Genomic DNA, 6291 nt, shown 5'->3' on the forward strand with positions numbered 1-6291 from the left:
TCACACCCTGAGCCAAAGGCAGCTGCTCAACTGCTGAGCCACCCCGGCATCCTTTAAATAACACTGTTAACTGACTAAAAAACCCGTTGACATTTATAGGACACTCCACCCAACAACAGTGGAATACACATTCTCTTCGAAGCCATGGAACTGGCCCAACATTGATCATATTCTGAGCCATAAAACAAATCTCAACTTTAAAAAAAAAAAGATTTTATTTATTCATTCATGAAAGACACACACACAGAGGCAGAGACACAGGCAGAGGGAGAAGCAGGCTCCCTGCAGGGAGCCCCATGCGGGACTTGATCCCAGGACCCCGGGATCATGACCTGAGCCGAAGGCAGATGCTCAACCACTGAGCCACCCAGGTGTTCCTGTGGGATAAAATTTAAAGTAGTGCTTAAAGGGAAATGGCAGCATTGCGTATCTGTATTAGGGAGTAAAGGAGAATATCTTGATGACCTTGTTTATGTAGAGACTTCTTAGCTAGCACAAAGAGTACAATCCATAAAAGAAAAACATGGTTACATTGGCTTTCACCAAAATTAAAAACTGCTTTTCTGAAGGTACTAGGAAGAAAATGAAAATACAAACTCCCGATTGGGAGAAAATATTTGCAACACCCATAACTGATAAAGAACCTGTGTCCAGAATAAAGAAAACTTTTGAATCAATAATAAGGCCATTTAAAAATGGGCAAAGGATTTGAAGAGAGACTTCATGAAAGATGAGATATGATGGAAAATATGTACATGAACAGATTCTTCCCATTATGAGTCATCAGGGCAGGGCAAAATAAAAGCATAATGAAATACCACTGCATACCTATGAGAATGGCTTAAAAAAAAAAAACAAAAAAAAGAAGTTCTGGCAATAGCCAGTTTGTGAAGCAATAACCTCTTTGGACAACAATTTGGCAGGTTCTTGTACAGTTAAACATGCACTTATCCTATGACTCAGTAGTCTCATTCCTAGATGTTTACCCAAGAAAAATGAAGATGTATGTCCACTTAGAGATCTCTTTGTGAATGATTACAGCAGTTTTCTTCATAATGGTGCCAAACTGGAAATGACCCATATATTCATCTTCTGGTAAGTGAAAACAAAACAAAACAAAACAAACAAACAAACAAACAAAAAAAACCAAAAACACCAAAAAACCAAACCCGTGGTCCCTATGATGGAACACTACTCAGCAACAGAGAGGAGCAAGCTATCGATACATGCGAGAGCACGGATGAATTTCGAAAGCCTTCCATTAGGTCAAAGATGACAGATAGAAAAGGATGTGTACTGTGTTTTATATAAGATTCTAGGAAAGGCAAAATATGGGGGCTGAAAGAAGATCAGTGGTGGCTGGGGGTTGGAGGTGGGGGTAGAAAATTGGCCACACAGCAGCATGAAAGGGCTTTTTTTTTTTTTAAGATTTAATTTTTTATTTTATTTATTCATGAGAGACACACACACAGAGAGAGAGAGAGAGAGAGGCAGAGACCAGGCAGAGGGAGAAGCAGGCTCCATGCACCGGGAGCCCGACGTGGGACTCGATCCCTGGTCTCCAGGGTCACACCCTGGGCCGAAGGCAGATGCTCAATTGCTGAGCCACTCAGGTGTCCCCATGAAAGGGCTTTTAAGGGTGATGAAAATATTTTACATCTTGAAGTGTTGTATTTTTTTTTTTTTACAACTGCACATACTCATCAAAACCTTTCATACACCTGAACTGGGTGACCATCACAGTATGCAAATTATTTGTCAATATATCCGATTGAGTTTAGAAGTGAAAGAGGCAATTGCTGTGAATCAGAAAGGAGGTGGCCTCCGATGTCATGTATCCTGGAAACGGAGTCCTGCACCCTCTGGTGGCATCCGGGGACAGTGACAGTCTGTTTTCTGGCTGAGAAGCTGCGAGACTGCTGGGACCCCAGACAGAGGCCACAGCCCCCATCTGTTGCCTGGCTCGGGTGCACCGCCAGCTGGCTCAAGTCCCTGGGGCCAAGGTGGGTTTGGTGGCCCATGTCACCCGACTTTGGGTGGGTATGTGTAGGGATACTGCAGAGAGGGAACTCCATCAGGACCTGTTTATTTAGTCAGACGTTCCCAAGCGCAGCAGGGAGAAGCCGGAGGATGTAACCTATTTAAAAGCAAACAAACAAAGACTTCAGAAGTTCTCAAGGAGAAAAAGAAATGACAAATTGTCGGCCTCTCGGGGCACCCCGGCTCACTACAAGTTTCTGGGAAATAGCAGTGACTCAGTTATGGCCTTTTGGTATCGTTGCAAGCTTTGCCTACTGTCCGCGCGCCCTGGGAGGGGCACTTAAGCCTGGAAGGGGATGTCCTGTCCCCTGCGCTTGGACCCAGGTCTCAGGGTCGAGTTCAGCCCCAGCACAGACCGGGGCTGCGGGAAAGAAGGCCTCACTGGGTGTTGGATAATGATGGGCAACGCTGGCTGCATCCGAGGACACGACAGTCCGGGGTCCTGTGAGCTGCCCTTTTATCCAGGACTTTCATGTCCACGGCCCAGAATAAAATCGCTCTGTGATTATCATCATGAGGGCGGCTGGGGCGATCCGGTGACCTTTGTCAGATTTGGGTGTGGGGACTGTGTTAGCTTCATAAGATCAATCCGGAGGCATAACATCAAGCCACAGTTTCCCGCCTGCCCACTGGGAAGAGTTTAGCATAGAGCTGACCGGCTTCCCTTGGTTTGAAAGAACTCCTAATGTGGGGGGTCTTTTTCAGAGATGATAACTTTTAGGATTTCTCCTGTGGTTATTGGTCTTTTGCTCGAGTCAATTTTGGCAATTTACAAATATATTCCTAGAATGTTATGTTTTAATGCTGAAACACTCTAATTTGTAAGCATGGGGTTATACGTCCTACTCTCTTAAATTTCAGAAATAATCTCCATGGCTGTGTTAATATTCCCTTCTGAATCTCATGTTTTGTGTTATTATTTTGTTCTTGACCAGATTAGTTGATGGATTGTCCATTTTATTTATTTTTATTTTTTTAAAGATTTTATTTATGTATTCATGAGAGACACACACACACAGAGGCAGAGACACAAGCAGAGGGAGAAGCAGGCTCCACGCAGGGAGCCCAACGCGGGACTTGATCTCAGGTCTCTAGGATCAGGCTGGGCTGATGCTACACGGCTGAGCCACCCTGGCTGCCCGGCTTGTCCATTTTAATTAGTTCCTGCCTTCCCCTGCCAATAAAGAACGATCTAAGTATGAATTATACTGCTTCTAAGAAGAATTTTGCCTCTCCCCTCGCAGCCACTTTTTGAACCGCTCTTTCCAGGAGTCCTGATTCCAGGGAGCTGCAGGGGAAGGAGATGAAGGTTTGAGCAGTGGTCTGGCCGTGCTTCAAAGCACAGGCGTATGGTTTTCCGTCTGGTCCCAGAGGCCTGCGACGACCTTGTGGGAACCACGCCCCTGTCTCCAGAAATGTGCTTGCCTTTGAATCCCAGCTCTCCTATTCACTAGCTGGCGGAAGTGGGCAAGTCGCATGGCCTCTCTTTGCCTCAGCTCCTCCATCTGCAAAATGGGAATAGTAACAACACTGCCTTCCTGGGGACATTGTGAGGATTGTATAGCATTTAGGGCAGAGCCTGGCACAAGGCTGTGGTCCACAAGTTAGCTACGGTGAGCGTCATTCTTGGTGTTCTCCTGCAGGGTCTTTTGCTTCTCCCATTCCCCCCAGAAGGTAACTGTGCTTTCCCCAAAGGCCAGATCTAAAGAGGCTTCATGAACGAGGCACGGGGTGGGGGTGATGGAAGGTTGCCTGAGAGGGGAAGAGGGACGGGGCTGGGGAAGAATGAGGGAGGGCACAGTGAAGCAGGCAGAGAAAAGAGGCTGGGAGAGCTTTTCCCAGACTGGAGAGATGGGCCTACGCCTCTGCTAAGTAGCAAGGACAGCGTTTGCTCGGGCCAGTGCGCTGACGACGTGGTGAATCTCCAGGGACACGGCTGCATGGTGTCCCTGTCTGTGCTGCGGAGTTCAGCCACTGGGCCAGCTTGCAGTGCCTGGCGTGGACTAAGGACTACAGGGTCCGTCTCTGTTGTTCTGGGTCTTTTATTTTAAAATGTATTTATCCATGAGAGACACACAGAGAGAAGCAGAGACACAGGCAGAGGGAGAAGCCGGTTCCCTGCAGGGGGTCCGATGCAGAACTCGATCCCAGGACCCCGGGGTCACGCCCTGAGCCGAGGGCAGACGCTCAGCCACTGAGCCACCCAGGCGTCCCTCCAATGCCCCCACTGCAGGCCTCTGTGGCTTCCCCCAAGCCCAGTGATGCCTCAGGTCCTCCAGAGGCTACATTGTCTCCCCCTGGCTGTCCTGCTCTGAGGCCCTGGCCTGTCACCGTGCAGCCGAGGTTTTGCATGTCACCTCTTCTCTCCTCTCTGTGTCCTTCTCCACCCTCCACCCTCTTTTCTTCTGTCCAATTCTCTGGCAGATGAGGAGCAGCACAGAGTCCAAGGTGCCCCCGCTCCTCAGGGCACAGATAGGGAGACTGAGGCCTGGTGGCCGGGAGAGTTAGGACCACAGCCAGGTCCCCTGCCACTTGCATGGCATCTGCTCTCTGCCCCTCCTGCTTCCAGCCATGCCAACCCCAGATCGTCAGTATTTAACAGATTCTGTGGCCTAGACCTACGAGGAGGCGGACAGGAGGCCCATGGAGCCTCGAGATGATTCTAATGGCATAGTCTGGGAGGCGGGGAGCGTCTCCACCTTAGGGCTGAGCAAGCCCGGGGCAGGGGGTATTGGGCAGGTGTCCGGGAGGCTCTTTGCAACCCAAGTGGCTCAGGAGTGCCTGGATGTGATGCTGCGGCCCCTCTGGCTCGGGGAACCCTGGAGGCAGGTGCTGAGGCAGGGGTGGAGATGGCTTGGCCGCCAAGCCTCCCTTCTGCCCCTCGAAGGTACTGCCTGTACGGGGCCGAGTACCGGGCTTAGGTGGGGCCCACAAGCATTGCCAGGGACAGGGACTGAGGATGAATCACCCTTTCTCGGTTCCGGCAGGGAAGGTGATCCCACCCTCTGGCCCTGGGAGAGCAAGCAGCCCCCGGCCCCTGAGCCCTGTGCCCCCAGGAGCCTTGAGCTGAAGGCACGGCTTGTCCCCAGAGATACACCAGCAACACCCGGCCCCAGGTCCTGGACAGGAGCCTAGAGCATGGCTTCCAGCACCGGATCCTTCTTGAACTCACCTGTGGCCTCAGACAAGTTCCCATGCTGGGCTTCAGCTGCCTGACCTGGGAACTGGGGACTCGTGACTCAACCTCATAGGGTCCTTCTTGTCTGAGACCCCCCTTCACCTGGGGGGGGGGGGCACCTGGAGAGGAGGGGGTAGGGCCGGAATCAGGACAGCATCTCCGCGGGGTACAAGGGCGAGGTCACAGCAGAAAGGGGGCCCCTGGATGACAGGCATCTGCCCACACTCCTCCTCGGTCCTCCAGCGCCTCGTGGAGGGCGGCGAGGTCCCAGCACCTGGCACCATGTGCCAGGGAGGAGTTGGTGCCCAGCACGACTCCGTGGGGAGGTGGGGCTGCAGCCCCGCTCCGTCCTGCGGACTGGGCTGGAGGAGCCAGGCGGGCTGGGATTCTTCTGGAGGAGCTGCTTGGCTCCAAGAAGCCCTCCCTCTCCACCTCTGCTGCCAGGGACCGAGGCACGAATAGCGGGAGAACCAAAGCGGTGTGGGGGGGGCCAGCCTGCACTCACCCAGGGCTCCTTGGAGGGCACTCCAGGTCGGCCTGTGGGCCACGCACCAGGGCATTCCCATGTTTCCCCTGGGGAAACCGAGGCCCAGAGCACGAATTACCCAAAGTCACAGAGCCTGGCCCCTAGAGCCCTGGTGCTTAGACCCAGGCCTCCCCTTCCTCACTCATGTCAATCCCCTGGGAAGGAAGAAAGCTGGCAGGGCCAGGTGGGTGCTCACGGAAAGGGAAGAGGAGAGGTGCCCCGACCGTGTCCAGGGCTCGGGGATGCTGTGGGGGGGGCGGGCAGCCACGGGGCCCCTCTCCGTGCCCTTCAGCCTCACTCAGGCAGATGCCTGTGCTTCCCTTCCCGGGAGACGCCGCAGCAAAGGCTCTGCCACCCCCCCAGGCCTGTGTGGCCAGCTGTGGGGAGCACCAGCTATGGGGAGCACCATGTGAGCTCCGGACAGCAAGCCTGACTGCAGGCCCAGCGCAGGCCCGGCATCGGGAGGCTCTCAGGCTGCAAGTGAAGCGGGGGTGGCCGGCAGAGTCGGTGCAGGAGGAGGGCAGGTGGGGGAGACCGGGCAGGGGTG

The sequence above is a fragment of the Vulpes vulpes genome, unplaced genomic scaffold (assembly GCF_048418805.1).
Source record: "Vulpes vulpes isolate BD-2025 unplaced genomic scaffold, VulVul3 u000000678, whole genome shotgun sequence".
Lineage (NCBI taxonomy): Eukaryota > Metazoa > Chordata > Mammalia > Carnivora > Canidae > Vulpes > Vulpes vulpes.